General features: G+C 44.5%; 1 protein-coding gene across 3 annotated transcripts in view; it reads right to left on the reverse strand.

Moving 5' to 3' along the window:
• MAF (MAF bZIP transcription factor) overlaps positions 1-18088 on the reverse strand; it is a 333035-nt gene that overhangs the window by 299698 nt on the left and 15249 nt on the right. The window contains exon 3 of one of the 3 annotated variants that reach the window (XM_032326531.1): positions 15043-16509. The exons of 1 other annotated variant lie outside the window; for it this stretch is intronic. The gene's annotated coding sequence lies outside the window, so the exon portion shown is untranslated. Of the gene's footprint in view, positions 1-15042; positions 17917-18088 lie in introns of those variants that run through there. One more of the 3 variants, XM_032326532.1, reaches the window with a different exon arrangement.

Below are 18088 nucleotides of genomic sequence, written 5' to 3' on the forward strand. Positions count from 1 at the left end.
AAATGGAGTCTTCTAAGGGCCAGTTGGAATGTCCATGAGCTTCCCTCTTATTTTTATAAGGCTCTAAGGGTGAATTTTCTCCTGTTTCAGAGAGCTGCAAGTTGAGCTTAACATACAAACCTTTATTTTCCAAAGAGGCAGTTTGGCCTTCCTGTATCGACAGACTCCAGAGCTTAGATTTATTACGGAATGGTAATCAGGCAAAAGAATAAATACACCGCATCTTTAATTCATTAATCACCTCGGAAAGCAAAATGAACTACAGTAAAGAAGACAATATGTTTTCGAATGCCGGGGGTGGGGGAAGTGGGAGTCTGTTCCTCAATAAAATCCAGTTGCTAAAAATCCATTCTGTGTGCAGATTAGAGAAAGGACATTTACCTCTGAGGCTGCTGTTCAGAGGGGAGCACAAACTCTCTACACAGGGGGTCTGGCTGGACCGAAGTGTCTCCGGATGGCCCCTGGGTGTCCTTGAGGATTTCTTCCTATTCTAACTCACATCATGAGCCACAGACTGGTGAAGACACCAACCCAAGAGAGTTGGGTTCAAATTCTTGTCCTATCTGGTAAGTGGGGAGGGTTGAGCGGGGACACGCACTTGGTCACTCGGTGCGCTGAGGCCTGTCTACCTATGGGATATTGGTTCAGGGAGGTTTTGTCTTCTAAAAATTTCACATCACCCAATTCTCACTAAAGCAGACCTGTACTAAAGCTGGGAACAGGTAAGCAAAAATTAAACTTGGGGTTTTCTGAGTAACCGTGTGCAGGTGGGCACTCTCTGGAAGCACTGTCCAGGTCTGGAGGCTCGGGTCTGGCCTGCAATGCTGAGAGGATGCTCTATCCCCGCTCCTGTTCCCGGGCCCTTGCAACCTGAAAACCAAAAATCAGCCAACTTTCCACCTATATCACAGGCTTGCTAAATGAGAAGCCAAAAGTCTGCATCTTAGATTCTTCAGTGGAGACAATCAAGGTCTGTGCAAAGATGATGAGAAAATCATCATCACAAGTGTTTGGCGAGCGTATCTAAGGACTTGACATAGTTTATTTCCTTTAATCTTTGCAACTATCCTTCAGGGTTTGGCACTATTCCTGTGCCCATTTTACAGATAAGAAGACAGGTCCACAGAGGTCAAGTTCCTCAACCAAGTTTATATCGCTGAGTGGTCCAGCTGAGTAAGAACTACAAAATCTAACCTGTGAACAACACAGGAGTTAGGGATCCCAACCCCTGCACCCTCAAAAATCCATGTGCAGAGGGTGCCTGGGTGGCTCAGTCATTGAGCATCTGCCTTTGTTTCGGCTCAGGTTATGAACCCAGGATCCTGGGATCAAGCCCTGCACTGGGTTCCCTGCCCAGTAGGAAGCCTGTTTCTCTCTCTCCCACTCCCCTACTTGTGTTCCCTCTTTCACTGTGTCTATTTGTCGAATAAATAAAATTAAAAAAAAAAAAATCCACGCGTAGCTTTTGAACCACCCCCCAGCCAAAGCTTAGCTACTATGAACCTACTGCTGACCAGGAGTTTTACTGATCACACAGTCAGCTGATATGTATTTTGTAGAATATTTGCATTATATTCCGTATTTTACAGTAAAGCAAGCTAGAGAAAGGCAAATATTATTAAAATCATAAGGAAGAGAAAATACAATGGCTAAATACCATAAATATTGATGGATGGCAATGCCGTCCATCTATTTATTGAGAAAGGCCTGCTGGTGGTGGACCTGCACAGTCCAGATCCCTGTAGTTCAAGGGTGGACGGTACTCCCGTTTACTGAGCACTTCCTGCCTATAGTGCTTTATCCATAGGATGTTGTTTATTCTTACCAGCAATCTAGAAAAACTAGTATGACTATTCCCACTTCATGTACGAAGCCAAAAGAAGCTCTGAGCCTTTAAAACAGGGTTTCTCAATCCCAGCACGGGCTGTCCTGCATATGAGAGCACCCCTGCTCTCTCCCACTAGAGGCCAGGAGCACTCAGTCCCTGAGTCATGACACCCCAAAAGATCTCCAGGCGTTGCTACCTGTCGCATGGAGAGTAATATCATCCTGGTTCGGACCCATGCTTCCAACACATGAGTGGGGTCATGCGGACGAGAACCACAGAGCTGGGCCAGGGACCCTGGCCTACCCAACTCCTCCACCAGATACTCTTCCAAATGCTGCTTCTGTTACCTGGCAGCAGTGGTTTGTAAATGTGGCCCCATTCTAGAACGTGAGAACAGGTTAGAAATAGAAATTTGGGGCCACTCCAAGACTGCTTAAATAGGAAATTCCAGGGATGGGGGCAAGCAATCATAGTTGCAAGATGTCCTTCAGGGGAAGGCAGCGGGGGAGGCTGATGCTCACCAAAGCTGAAAGCCAGGGCCCTAGAGTACTGTGCCTTAGCCTTGGCTGTACACTACAGTCACCTGGGGCCCTACCAAAAAAAAAAAATAATAATGATGATGATGATGATGATGATGATGATCCCACCTTGGGACTCTGATTTTGTTGAGCGGGGCTGGGGCTGGGGCTGAGGCACTGGGATTTTGAAAGCTTGCCAGACGATTTTCAGGGGTAGCTGATGTTGAGAACCACCGACCTCAAAGGAGCTGACCCAGGTTCTCAGGGAGGCACTGGTCAACATCCAATGTGCTAAAATTAAAAAACCAATGTGGTTGGTCCCATGACCTGTCAGCCTGAATCTTGGACAGAAACAGCGAGGACTGTGTAGCGGTGCCCTCTGCTTTCAGCCTCAAACCACAGCCTCACACAGCCCAGTTCCTCACATTGTTTCTTTTTTGTATCCCTCTCCCGTTGGTTTACCTAAATTTCTAAGCTTTCTGGAAGCTATTTAGTTGGACCGTGCACCACCTCAAGAGGGTAAGGAGGCCAGTACATTTGGCAGGTGAATGCTGTGCATTAAAGCTGATGTATCTGCAAGGCACAGAAATCACTGTTGCAGGTGGCAGTGAAATTCAAGTTTCTCTTTAGCAACACCTAAACATCCCTCCAGGTCCACCTAATTGAATCCGTCTGTCCCGCTCTTGCCTCCCCTAACTGTCCTGGGCAAGATGAACGTTTCCTTATTTACCTGCTTGAGTCCTTTCCCCTTCTGTTGCCAGAGCCTGGACACCCAATCACTTCTTCCTAGACGCCCATAACCTCTCTGTCCCCCAAGATCCTTCTCTGACGCCTCCAGCCTACAACTCTTCCCTTCGCAGATTCCTTTGTGCTCGCCATCAAAGCAGCCGTATGGATGATGATGTTCTGATACATATGCCTCTGCTCTGCTCAATTTCCATTTTTTAAAATCTGGGCAGCTCAGAGAGCGGCGTGGTGCTGGGTGTTTAACAGCCAGCTCTCTAACGGATGGGAGCAGGGAAAGGGGCTCTGATTTTACAGCATTTGCATTCCATGCTGCAAGTATTCATGGCTAATTTCATGCTCCCAGGACCTAATACGGGCTTGGGAAGAGATGCACACAACTGGCTCTTGCACACCCACGGGAGTGGGCTCTGGCATGCCACCAGAAGGCCACCCAGCAAGCATCCGGTGGGAATCTGTTCGGGGATGGGCTCTGCGCTGAGTGCTGAGCACAAGAATGTGTAAGGTACAGATCCTGGATCTCAGTCTAGCAGGGAAAGCCTGCCTTTCTCAGTGACACGTGACAGGCAGAGAAACAGGGAAGAGGCAGATATACAGAAGGGAACCATCCGTCTTGCCTACTAATCTATGGGATTCCCGTGAATCCTAAGAAAAAAAGATCCTCAACGTTTTTGAGCCAAAAAAGATATGACTATGACTGATCATGTCTGCTGCCTCTGCTTATTCCATTTAACCTGTATTGAGACTTCCATGAGGCTGGTTCTGTCATCCCATCTACAGAAGGGAAGTGACTTCCCCAAAGTCACACAGCTGGAAAGTCCTGGCATTGATTCGGTACAGTCTGCTGCCCTATGAGGGAGGGAAAGTGGGCCTCTGCTACATCAAAGACCGTCTGAGCTCACATTCCCTTAGAGAATGATTTCTGAAAGATATTCAAAGGCTGCAGAGATCCTGGAGTCCAGGGGTGGGGGACAAAAGGCCACAATTTGGAGTGTCAGCTGCCCCCTGTGTGGCTGCCTTTTTAGACAGCAATCCCACAGAAACCTTCGTGTTACAAACGGTTCCTCTGTTGAAACAAAATGAGGTTGAAAACCTGTGACTCCTGCCAAATCCTTGTATTTATGGAGGTGGTCCCCAAAGCCCAGAATCTCGAGCAGTTGTTCCCCAACACACCTGTTACAGTGCAAATGTACCATGGGAATAAAATAACTTGGGGGAAATTTTCAGAAAATGCACCCAAGCCCAATGATCTCCCCTCAAATGGTGAACTCCCAAGGCAAGACTGTGAGTAGGAGCACATCAGTACCACCAGCCCCGGACTGAAGCAGTGGGTTCGGATCTCCCTGTTCTGTCCCTTCCAGCACTCAGGCGGCATGAATCTGCGCGATTTCTGGGCTTGGCATCCAACTTGCCTCAACACCTAGTCAAATTCAGATTCACCTTGGAAACACCCGACCCCACGTTGCAAATGCTTTTCAAGCCCAGTGGGCAAAATCTGTCTTACACCACTTCTCCTCAGGCAGCTTTGCACCCGAGTCAAGGCAAGCCCCTAAACACAACTGGTTCAAAGAACTAGAGCTGCAACCCACCCCTTTCCGCACCTCCCCAAACCCAACTTCCTAAGAGGAGACTGGAACTGCACTGCTGTATTTAACATATAACTCACAAATTAAAAACTGAAAGAAGAAACGCACTTTTCTGTCAATGGCTTAAGGGGATTCCACCTCTAAGCTGCTGCTAAAGCTCCCTTAGTCTTTTTTACATTTGTAGCATTTTGGAGCAATTTGCTGGAGTCAAAGAAGGCAGTGAAATTTCCACAACTGACTTCAAAGCCCCCAAATCCTGTATCAGTGGAGGGGAGCCTGGTAGCAACACCAGAGGGGACGTTTTTCAAAGAGGCATGTGTAGGAACGTGCCAGGCATTTCTGCCCTGCACCGCGATTGATGTTAATGGCAGACACGTGACCAAATCCCCATGTAGTTCTTTGAAAAATGCCCCTCCCTCCCTCCCTCACCTCCCCCCCCAACACTTTTGGCTGTGACAATGCAGATGATACAGAAAAGGGCTAGTACAGAGGAACTGCTGCCACAGCTCAGTGAACAATACGGGCCTTAATTCAATTAACACAAATGAGTCTTTTATCCGGTGGGGAGCGGAGCACACGCAGACTGATCAAGGGGAGGGGCTGTACCTGGATGGGCTCAGGCTGGCGAAAACGAAGGCTGGACCCAGGGGCTTCAGGGAAGGGGCAGTGCAAACGGCCAGGGCACCCACCACCCCAATTCATTCCCCTTGGTTTTCTACTTCTGTTTGCACGCCCTCTTTGGCCTGGCCTTCCAGGTTCCCCAACGGTCCCTGTCCGGGGCGATCCTTCCTCCCCAGCTCATACCCGTAAACACGCTGTTCATTCTAGCTATACCCACGCTGCTGTGGTGAATTAAGATCCCCAAACAGGAAATGTGTAGAAACTGGCATTTTGCCTGTGAATACTCTGTGCTATAAGATATTATAAAAGTCAGCTAAAAGGCTGTCTAATTCACAGGCTCACAAGAATGGGTGAGGCTGCCCATCACCCCTCATTTCAGCCCAAATGCTACATTCTCGTTGTTATGATTTGATTAGGAGCAGGGGTGGACACTGTTCCCCAAGATTACTGTCATTTGTGTTAATTTTTCTAAAAGCTGTCCATTCTTTTCCGCCCATTTTCCTATCAGCTTGTTGGTCTTCTTTCTCGTGGATTTATAAGAGCTCTTCACGCTAAAGAAATTAGGTCTTGGACTATAATGGTGGGTGGTGGTTTTTCCCACTTTGCTGCTTATCTTTTGATTTTGTTGGTGGGGTTTTTGCTATTGTAGGTTTTAAATGCTTGTGTAGTTAGGTTTATCAACACTCCGCTGTATAGCATGTGGGTTTTAGGTCAGGCTAAGGAAGACCTTCCCCATATGAAGTTAAAATCATAATCTAGTTTCCTTTTGCTTCTGCAGGGGTGTTCCAAAATGACAATCCCCCTTCTGCTCACCTCGCAAACCCCACATCTTCCCGAAACTGTTTATCAAGCAGGACAAGTATTTATTGAATTGTCTGTCTGCATCAGTAATGAATCTTGAGAGCGAGAACTGTGTCCTATTGGTTTCTGACTCCTCCAGCACCAACTCCATATTCTAGTATGCAGATCGTGCACAGTGAAGTGTTCATTGAGTTAAATCCTAAAATAAAGCATAATAACTCAGATGCCAATCCAGCCAGAGAAAAGGGGTTTATTTTCCAATAGCTCTCCAAAAAAGGACATTAAGAAATAGGTCTGGCTGGTGCAGACTATATTTAACAAGCTGTCCAGGAAAAGAAACTTATCCCACAGAAGTGTCAAGGAAATGTCAGGATATGGGTCTTTTGAAAAGCGGGAAGAGGATTAAGAGAACAACCTCTAATTTTTGACAGACTGCAAAGATGGCATCGTTGTCCCTTAAGAAGCTTCTACGAGGCTCTTAGCACTCATTTGTTTGTTTGGGCTCCCGTTTATCTGAGTGTGTTCTGCCGCTTTCCCGAAAGGATTCAAGGCACAGATGCTATGTGCTGCTCACCGACGCAGGGCTGGGCTGGACACAAAAATAAATGAGGTGCAGACTCCATGCTCACAGAGTTTAGAAACCAAGAGGAGATGAGAAATTTAAAAGGTAATTGTCTCGGGCGCCTGGGTGGCTCAGTGGGTTAAGCCGCTGCCTTCGGCTCGGGTCATGATCTCAGGGTCCTGGGATCGAGTCCCGCATCAGGCTCTCTGCTCAGCGGGGAGCCTGCTTCCTCCTCTCTCTCTCTCTCTGCCTGCCTCTCTGCCTACTTGTGATCTCTCGCTGTCAAATAAATAAATAAAATCTTTAAAAAATAAATAAATAAATAAATAAATAAAATAAAAGGTAATTGTCTCACAAAGTAGAGTGAAGTGTACCTTCAGAGCGGGCCATTTTTGTGTGGTTTAATGCTATGCCTTAGTGGAGGATCAATGGGTCAACATTGCCAGCATGTGATCAAACATCTTGGTTTAACGCGGGCAGCACCATTTTCTCCAGTCCTGTTCCTGCTATAAGCCCAATCATGCTAGCTAAATAAGGGCTTGGTGGTAATGACAACAAATAACACAGCAACTCCTTGGTACTTGTAAAAGTTTGTGCAAGTAACTTGGAACACATCTATCCTTGTAGTTCAATGACTAAATGCATCATTCTCTTTTATATGCGTTGTTTTGTTGTGTTTTTTTCAAATACCATCACAAATTTAAAATCACCCATTCTGCTAGTTCAAAATCCTCAGTATCAACCCCTTTGGTTCATGGGCTGGATCTGTGATGAACTGGTCACTGAGCTGACTATGTAGACTCATAGAAGGTCTCTGATTCTGGCTTACTTGACTTGTTTCCCAAAAGAGAAGAATGAAACTCTACAGGGTAATCAGGACAATATCGTGTGGCTACTTAGTGGTTAACTCAGGTGTAAGAAGGAGACCTCTGGATCCCACCTCCAATGTGCTTTCCCTATGTGCCTTCCTTAAGTCTTCCTCATGTAGACTTGGTGTTAATAAAGGACTGGGAAGGACAGACGAAGCAGGAAAAGCACCAAGCAGTTGTTCATCCCTTTTAATTTAAACCGGTCCTGAAAAAATGCTGAGTTTGTGAGACAGAACAATAAAATATGGGAAATTCACTCATTATTTCTTCACTTTCTGGGTCCCTGAAGTCTTCTATTAGGAGTTCTAAGTCCTGATTGTGCATGAGAATCCCTGGGAATTGTGACTTAAACAAATACTGATACCTGAAGCCCTGATATCTGGAGTAACTGGTCTGGGCAGGATCTCCGTGGTTTTAAAAGCTCCACCGGCACATCCAAGGTTGACAATCTAGCCTCTAAGTTCCAAGGTCTGTTCATGGCCTAATTCTACTCACGTCTATCTCCAAAAGAGGAGTACAAAAGTCTGTGGTCCAAGTTTTCCTGCAAGTTGCAAGTACCCATCTCCCAAGCCCTGCTGTGCCCCATTCTCAGGAAATCTTACTGGGAAGATGCAGAAGAGGAGGACCCTCCCCTAGTCACTGTTGATTGGATGAGAGAAAGACACTTGACCAAGGTGAGCCAATCATCTCTCTTTTCCTAGAACTGAGGGGTGAGAATCTCCAAACCACCTCTCCTAAGAGCTGAAAACCAAGTTTAAGTGGAGCCCAGAGGTGACCGCAGGAATCACATGTTCTCCAGAGAGAAGGCCTGGCTGCTTTCTGTAAGAATGAAGCAGGTGTGTAAAAAGAGAGAAGGGAGGGAGAAGGCACAGGAAGATCGAACCTCCATCCCCAACTGCCCTTCAGCCCCTAGCTTATATGTATGTGGCTTTAATGGACACTGTTATCCTTCTAAGAGAAGAACAGAAACTTGAAGGCAGAGTTTTTAATGTCCAAAGAGTCCCTGGCCAAGATTCTAAGACATTAACATATCCCTTACAGGATCTCTGATTTCCTTGGAAGCTCATCCAGTCACAAATGGCAGGATCTGACAGTGATTTGGGGATTTTTACCAGAACAGAGGAACCCAAACCTGGGTCCTGGAAAGCCACTGGGAGCCCTAGAAGGCAGTAACAGCACCCATGAGTCACTCTTATAATTGTAAAGACTTACGGGGTAAAAACACCCATGATAAGGTCTTCTTTGCTTTCAACTGCATATACATCAATGGAATTATGTTTCTTCTCTTGCTGATCAAATGCCCTGTAGCTGTTACAGAGGGTTCCGATTAGTAAAACAAATATACACAATTACAAATGCGTCTTTCAGAACATGTTTTTCATGGGGGAAAATCAGCAAAGGGATCCTGGAGTCCTAAATAAAATTCAGTATTTCAACCACCTTTTTTCAAAACTGTCCTATGTGATGTGAGTTCCTCAAGATGGTTGATTAGGGCACAGGTTCCATGTTCAAGTAAGATTGGAGGATACAGTGTGAAAGCTGTGCCATTCGTTTCCCCTGGAGTGTCACAATAATATTAGCATATAAAGGCTCTAAGAGGAATGACAGCAAAATTAAATGTTTGATTTTGTCTAATCCATAATTTCCCTAAATTATTTGACCACAGAACTTCCCAAGCACACATTTTGTTTAAAAAAAAAAAAAAAATTAAGGGGTCATGGCCTTTTTTTTCAGGGGAGAGCAGGTATAGTCATAAACTACTGATGTAGTTTTTTCTCCGTTTTCCAAGCTGACCACACTCAGCAGAGGGGAGTAAGTGTGGTATCTTAATAGCGAAGCCATGTTGAAACAAACCAAAGTTTGCAAAGTGTCAAGGTCAAAGTTTTATTCCATTTAATATTGGTCAAGGCCAAGCAGGGCACAGTGTTTCCTCCACCTCAGGTACTTTTGATACATCATTGTATTTAATCCTTTGCACAGTCCTATCTTACAATCCTATTTTACAGATGCAGAAACTGTGTATTCTTTCTCATATTACTACAGATTTTGCTGACAACTTTTACTAAATGGGGCTTTCAATGGAGTGATTTAATGCTGATTTATCTTCACTATCTTGCAATTTCCTGAGTGTCAATTGCACACCTGACACTTTACACATTACAGGGTATTAAGGAAACGTATCATCTATTATTTTTTAAATGCTCTTGAAATGACAATCTTTATCTTTGAGTAGGAAAAGGCTGCTCTGTTACCTACTGAAATCAAACCATAGAATCATTTGACTTTAGAGCTGGAGGGGGTCCTTGAGGTCAAGATCATGAGAAGGACCAGTCCCAGGCTTGTAGACACTAATCAGATTATAAATCCCCCACTGTACCCCGGCTTCACTCATCCCAACTCAGAATAAGAGGACCAAACAGGAGAGGGCTACTAATCTCCTACATGTGCTAAGGTTAAACGCTGGGCTTTTTAACTGGGAAGGAGAGAATAAAATGACCTGGGCAGGGGTAGGATGGCATCCTAGAAATAAATACCTGCATGACTACAGTGTCATCTCAAATTATATTATATTTATATTATATTTTAATAGCTTTGTGCGAGTTTCCTCATCTGTATAAAGGGGATTAAAATATCTGCCCTTCTAGTTGTAGTAACGATCAAAGATGGCATAGGTCCTAGCTCCCAGGAGACAATCAGTGGCAGCTGTATTCATCAAAGCCTGTGAGGCTCTGGATGACCTCCAAAGAGCAGGACTGGATGGAACATCATGGTCTTCAGCCCAGTGGAAGTTTTCTCTAACTCCTGATAAACTGGTGACCAAAAGAAACGCTGGGTCTCAACTCTCCCTTAAATATAAAAAACTCTGTTTCCCCAAAGTCTCTATAAACTGCAGAAATGGAGGGAGAAAACAAGCCATTGTCTTAAAATCTAGCTGATTTCTGAAATCCCTGTTAAGTGAGATATGAAAATAAAATCAACATACATGTTTGATAAGATATAAGTTTTAGTAATCGATATATGTGCCTTTAGTGAAAACATTTTGACTAGTCTTATGGTTCAAAGCCCACGAAAATGAATGTTCAAAATCTTGACCTTTGGACCTTTGTGCATAGTTGAAAACTTAAGCGTAGGCCTTTTTTCTACATTTTCCTCTTCATTTAGGTGATCTCTGCAGAAACTGAACTCCAGATAACCTCTGACCCAGTCTCCCCAATACTGCGGATGTTGGTGACATGTGCTGGCAATCTGGCTTCAAATTTATGTCTCTAGTACCTTTCTAAAAATATTTTCCAATGTCACGAAATAAAACTCTGCTAATAAGCAAATAACAAGTCACATATAACAAGCACCCTATCTGCTTTGGAAGAAATCCTATTTCAATGCCTGTAATAATCTGGCATTCACTTAAAATGATCACTTGTTTTACCAATGTGCATGTCATACCTTTAGGAAACATTTCATTGTACACCTGATATATGCAATGTTGGACGTTTGCAATCATAGGATGTATTTTACTTTATTCGAATGCTTTAGGGTATGTGTGTATCTTTAAGGTACCGTACCACCCATTTTCCCCCCAGTGTTCCACACCAAGCTCACCTCGGTAGAAATGAATCCCACGTCTACATGCACGGGACCCAGGTGGATGCCGATATCCATATTGATACCTAAGATTGATTTCATCTCTACTTTCACATGATGAATCATTTTTCAAAGATAAAGATTTTATTGTGGAGTGCCTTGTTTCTAGATGGAATTCTATAGCTCTATTCATCTCTCATATTAACAGCTTAATATTTAAAGTTAGAAAGACAGACAAGGAGATCTATAATGAGAAAACTTGAGGACTCCCCCAATAAATAACTCTTATCGTCAAGTGGACAAATGTGAGACACAAAGCCTTTCAAAAAGCCATCATTCTCTGCTCAAACCCAACGGTTCTGAGAAATATATGACAAATTTTTGTCTGATTTTAACCACAAATTATTTTTTCCTTTAAAAAATTAATTAAAAACACGAGATGGAATAAATATTTCAGGCGACCAGCAGCAAAATGGGAAAATACCATGTGTTTGGAGTTTTAGTGCCCTCTGAGTACAGAAATTTATTTGCAGCAAGCAGAAAATAGACAGCAAGCATAAAAATACAGCAGAGTCCCCCTAGTAAAATTATTTATCAAGCTAACAAGGGAGGGACCCTTCTAGTAACAACAAGCCAGAGAGGAAAAGACATGGCTTTATATTTTACCTTTGGGTTAGCAAACCAGTAAAAATGCCAACTGACAAGCACTTCACATAAACATTTCTTTCTAAATGAGCTTCCTTGTTAGGAGGAAAGAAAAAAAAAAAAAAAAGTCTTCCTAGCTAAGGAGCACGATAGCTTACAGAGAATTCTAGCATGGATACGCAGGCTCTTCAGTGCAAAAATAAAATAACTGCAAGAATAGGTTAATGTGAATTATGAACGGCGTTTCAAAAACGAATTAGAAGTTCATTAAAGAAAATGCGCATACATTCTTACCAGAGTCTGCTCATGCTTGGACGTTTACTGAAAGTCACAGTTTTGTAAGATGCCTTTTCAGGGCCAGCTGTTATGAGTCTCCAGGAAAAAAAATGTATACGTATATATTCGTATACACAGACAGATACGTACTGACATTGCGTCTACTGTATAAGCCTCATTGCTATATTTTTTTCAAATATTTATTTTATGAGCAAACCCCAAAGCCAGTTTTTGCAGTTTAGTTTAACGATACCAAAGTTTGATTATAAATTACAAATCGTTTTATTGCAGCTTGCAATAGAAAAAAAAAAAAAAAAAAAAAAAAGAAAGCAAGAAAGAAAAGAAAGCAAGCCTTGAGTTGAAACCACATAGTGACCTGATCCCTATTAAATTTTAAAGAAATAGTAAAAATTGCATTCTCAGAACAACAGCCTCCTCAGTAGCTCTGCAAATAACTCCTGACGAATTTACAACGAAATCACACGCCCAGATCTCATCTTCCCTAAAGCGAAAACCTGATCCGTGTTAACTGTGGCAAACACGGGAAGGTGGCTTTTTTTTTTTCTTTTTTTCTTTTTTTTTAATGGAAGGAAATGATGGTGCAGAGAACGGGGAATCTGAATGACGCTGTACAATGTTGAGTCCAGACAGACCCAGACACCTTGCAGGAACTGCACGCCCCCCACCCCCCAGCCGCGGGCCCCCATTCCCACCAATACCATAAAATAAAGAGAAGTTTTCCAGCAACAAGGACGGGAAGTTTCTCATCACTAGTATCGGCCGCCTCAAACAGAACAGGAGGAAAGTATTAAAAATAAACCATTCCTTACTTTGTTCTTCCTCCGCGGAACAGGACGAGTCTCAGCGTGCCGCCGTGAAAACGCGGAGCTCTGGCTGCACAGGGAAAACCTCCCGCTCTCGGTCAGGAACCAAGGTGGACCCTGGGCTTCTCTTCGGGAGTCGAGGCCCGGACTCCCCGACTCCAATCCCGCCAGCTCGGGTTGGGGGGACCAGGCGGCCCACCTGCCCGCCAGTCTGTAGGGCGGGTCGGCAGCGCCTGGGGAGGGCGGGCTCGTGACCAAAGGACCTGTTTACCTGTTTGCCCTTAGACTGCGGTCTGGCCGGGATGCTACCGCGTCACCAAAGTTCGTAAACAACCGAGGTGACTTTTAACCAAAGTCCGTAAGCGGCGGAGGTGACTTCTGAGCAATTAGCGCCGCCACACTCCCCCTGAGCCTGCGTCTAGAACACAGCGCAGGTCCGCGAGCGACGTTCGCACCCACACTACACTGCGGCAGACACGTGCCAAAGACGCCCGATCTGATTGGCTGGTCCGGCACATCCGGGAACCAGTAGCACGTGGAAGGCGCAAGAAGGCGAGGCCAGTGGGCCTGGAATGTCAACTGAGTCTCCGGGAGGCCGCTGGGGAGCAGGGCCGCTGGGGGCCGCCAGCCGCTGGGCAGCCAAGCGGCTCCGAGGCTGACCAGAAACGCGGTCCTTATCGCTAACTCCCCCTGCCTAGCGTCCCGAGACAGCCCAGGCTCAGCCTTCCGTGTGTGCCCGGCCAGCCTGGTGCAGCCCAAGTGCACTCTGCACTCGCCTTCTACTATGCAACGGGGAGAAAACCGCTTCTGGGTTTTCCAAGGGGAAAGAAGAGAAGAAAAAAAATAAAATAAAAGTAGAGGTCTGGGAAAGGCCAGGAACTAATAAACAAAACAGTCTTTGGGCATCAGGACATGTGTGTGTGTGTGTGTGTGTGTGTGTGTGTGTGTGTGTGTGTGTGTTTGAGAGAGAGAGAGAGAGATACTCAATGGAGCAAAGTATGAGAAAGCAGTTCTCAGCTCGTGTCCGAAAGGTCAGTGTGGGCGAAGGGATTTCTGGCTTCTCTTGGCCGCTGCTGAGAGGAGGGAGGCGCTGCTCATCCTTTTCAGCAGACTCACGTGCCCTCACAAAATGCCAGGCGATTCCAAACACTGTGAAACCTATCGTGTGCCCCTTTAAGATTTCTTGAAATGATTCTAATTGCTCCATTATAAGTAAGAGAGAAGGCAGGAAAATAAAGAAGAGAACATTTTAAAAGGTACACAAGGAATCCTATTCTCTTACTCAAAATCTGCGGACCAGGAAAAGGCACCTCCCCCACCCCCAGCTTTCCCCCCCCCGTTTCGTGTACATGAGGAATGAACTTCATTTTCAAACACGAGCCCGCCGGAGGCACGCCATCGCTGTACAGATTCAAGCCCTGTAATTAACTACCATCAGCAACCAAAGGTCTCCATTTTGATTAACTTTGTTTTGGGGGAGAGGGGGAGTCACCCCTGGTTCAGACTCCCTTTAAAATAACAGTAAACCCAGGACACAAGTCTGCTGCAGAAGGGAGCCAGGGAAGAGGAAAAGAAACTTTGTAGAACCCAATTTAATGGAAGTGTAACCTCAGGGTAAGTCAATTTCGTGCTCACCTCCACTGCCAACCTGCTACCTAATGAAGTTACAGGGCTTTTCAGCAGACCCCAATGACCAAAAGAAGTCCTCCCTGGCTGCATGTGAATAACTGGTCATTAGACAAAGGATGCTGAGGGAAAACGTGAAAACAAAACCCAACTAGTGTTCTCTCTGTCTTTTCTGTCATTCTCACCTCCTGCTGGTAGGGTTCAGGTTGTAGGATGTGCACCCCTGTCTTGTTAATTAGGCCTTAATATCTTCCAGGGCCTTACATCTGAGGTCACTGCTCCCCTGTCTGAGTCGTCTCTGCATGACAATACCCGTGATTCCCACAACTGGTTTGAGTTTCCCAGCCCCACACCTGGAACTGCTCCTCCCCTCCCCAACTTAGTGTTAATTCCCGCCTGAAATTCTATCAATGCAAAAGACTTTGTAATATTTTCCGTGGATGCTGGAAACAGAGGCACACTGAATTTTCCCCACTGGCTGACCCCTGCCCCAGCATGTTCCAAATGTTGCCAAAAGACCCAAAACAAAACAAAAACAAAAACAAATTCAAAACCAACCCTTCTGCTTAGCTCATTTATTGCCGATAATTTCATTAGGTGCCAGGAAAACCCCAAAATGCAGACACTGAACAACAACTTTACAGCAATTTTTGGATGAAGGAAACGGAAGACTCAGCAACAGGCAGGTGATGAGGGTCTCGGTATTGGCGTCTGTGAACGGCAGCAGTAAATCTGGCCTTCTGGTAGACTGAACAAGTGCTTTTTAGCACAGACGCTCTTTCAGGAGCATCGCTTGGTGTTAAGTAATGAGCACTGTGATTTTACCAAAACTCCTTCTTCCTTTTTTCCCCTCTTAATGCGTTCTTTCTTTAAGTCGCCCCTTCAGTTGTATGCTAGGGCTCACTGAAAATATGACTTCATATGGCATCATCCGGGTAGTTACCCTGCACCTGCTCTGCTATAATTAATTGATTAAATCAGCTCAGTAGCCAGCCAGCGCCCACCGAAAGAAAAACAGTAGGCAGACTAGGGGAAGGGGGTATGGTTGGTGGTTGTGTGGGAGCATGACCTAAATAAACAAACAACAACAAACAATTAGGTAAGTCCGCGTAATAAACACTTGAAATGAAATTATTCTCTCCCCCCGCCCCCCGCCTTTTTTTCTCAGTGCCAACAAATATGTTGACGTAATTCTCTTAAGACATGCTCATGGAACTTGTGATGGAAGGGTTCGCTCCAAATCAGCATACGGGACAGCATTCAGCTCCTTGCTGCCGTGGGGGATGGAGGATGTACGGGAGAAACTGGGTATTGAGAAGCCCCGAGGGGCCGGTAATGAAGACAGAGTCAAGACCAGCCACTGTTCTCACTTGAGCTCTCTAAACTGAGGCACCAAGAATCTGGAACTTACAGTCTGTGTGTTTTCATATGTCCTTTGCATGACAACACCTGATTCACCATTTCTGTTAAAATATTTGATGGGCTCTGAAACGGAAACACGGTTATGACAGATGTAATTTTCTGTTTGAGTTAAATAGCCGTGCTAAGGCACCCACATTGACACCGGGCGTCGGGGAACCATGCTTGCGTTTTATTTCTCTGGATGATTACGGGCAATATGGGAGGTCAAGTTATACAAAATAAAAACAAGATTTCTGAATACTTCTCCTGTTTTTTTTGTTCTGTTTTTGTTTTGTTTTGTTTTTATCCCAGTTCATAAAACAATGAAGCCTTCCTTACATTTGTTGGGATTCATATTGGCATGGGTACAGTCAGGATAAAACATGTTCACTCAGCTAATTGTAAGACTAGAGAGAGAGGGAGAGAAAACAAACAAACAAACAAACTGATGGGTACTTAGAACCCAGGAAGTGTTATTTATACAAGTTCCATCAGCTTCTCCCACAGGCGACAGGAAAGCTACAAATGGGCCTCTCCCCTAAGTATTTGTCCCACCTGCCCTGCCCCGAGGCAGCTCTGTAAGGCTTGGTTGCATCCGGATGGGTCTTAGCCACTGTCAGGAACATCTGAAATGGGCAGAGCATAGACATGAGCAGGCCAAGATCCGTCACCACCTTCCAAACTAGTGTTTCAGCACACAAGATGAAAGAACATGTCTTGAAGGCCACTTTCAACGTTGGTGTAACGCAGGGCCAGTTGTGTTAATTTAAGCGAGGAACGGCCCCTAAGGTGGATTCCGAAGGCACCCTTGGTATTAGGGTCAAGCAACATCATCACTTGTTTCCATGGCGAAGATGTTAACATCACAGCAACCAGGATGCTACCGTGGAAAATTTTGCGGTTGCCTCCACAGAGGTTCATGTGAGAAGACCTTCCTTAGAAGGCACAACCTTGATAAGTCATGCATCTGGGTAGATTTGTGTATGTTAGGCTGTAACATGCGCTGATGGAAAATGTTAGTGAGGATCAAGGGATGCTACAGAAAAGGAGAACTTAATCTTTTTTATGATGCCACTTAGGAGGGATATTTTGCAACATGCCGAAAAACCATAATATAATCTAGACTGTGTTTCTGAGAATAAATGAAAGGTAATTATACAGCTCCCCAAATGGTTTGCTGTTTAATTTTCATACTCTAGAAAATTGCCAGAAATAAGCCACGAAGCTGTACGTAGTGGAAATTAGCAAGAGAGAAGAAGGCTAGCAGGTCTCCATTTGGGGCTTTCACTACTAAAATCCCTTAGCCAAAGTGACTTTCTGAATATACACTAAGTAACTCTCCCAAGAGTATCAAGTATTGAACTTTTCATATATCCGCTTATAATATCTAATATCACGGAGTAACTCAGAGGAATTGTCCACCTCCCCGCAGATTCCCCATCTGACCGAATGCCTTTCTCTTGCTTGCTCTCACCTGTCAATCAAGTTCACAGGAGAAATTTGATTTCTCTCCCACCAGTAACCTTATATGAAAAATTACCAGGAGGGTCAGGACCAGTGTGAACCTCACCTTAAAAGTTCATTAACTCTTTGCTCAAAATGGATGGTTTCCGTGTAACAAAACCTGCCAGTGGGCCTAGATCATCATAGGTAATAGATGATTCTCAAATTCCAATTATAAAGATAGAGACAAAAGAAAGGAATAAAAACAAGAGGAATAAAGCAATGGTACAGCATGCACACACGCAGACACTCAAATTAATCCCAAAGGTATAGTATCGAGTTAAAAATCTATGTACAAGACTATTCAAGAAAATGTTAATTTTGTATAAGGCTAGGAAAGAAACCATAGTTAAATATGCACAGTCTAGTTATTCAAGCAGTGTGTAAGTCATCAGATACTATTTTTGAATAATGGGGGAAAATGGGGTTCTGGTTCCCAACACTCAGATTCACTGGATCCTTGAAGGGTCTTCTTTGCAAAGAGGAGCAAGCAGTTGACGGTGTGACTTTTGCCCCCCTCCTCAGTTTCTCTAGAAATCAAAAACCGTATTTCATGCAGATTTCTCAGCAAGCAATTTTTTTAATGAAAAAAAAAATCAAACGTCATTCCATTAGCCAATAAGAGGTAACAAGAATACATAAAACAACGACACTAAATAATTATTGGTGTACAAGTGTTGCACTAGCTTTCTAAACGAAGAG

Source organism: Mustela erminea, chromosome 19 (genome assembly GCF_009829155.1).
Source record: "Mustela erminea isolate mMusErm1 chromosome 19, mMusErm1.Pri, whole genome shotgun sequence".
Classification (NCBI taxonomy): Eukaryota; Metazoa; Chordata; class Mammalia; order Carnivora; family Mustelidae; genus Mustela; species Mustela erminea.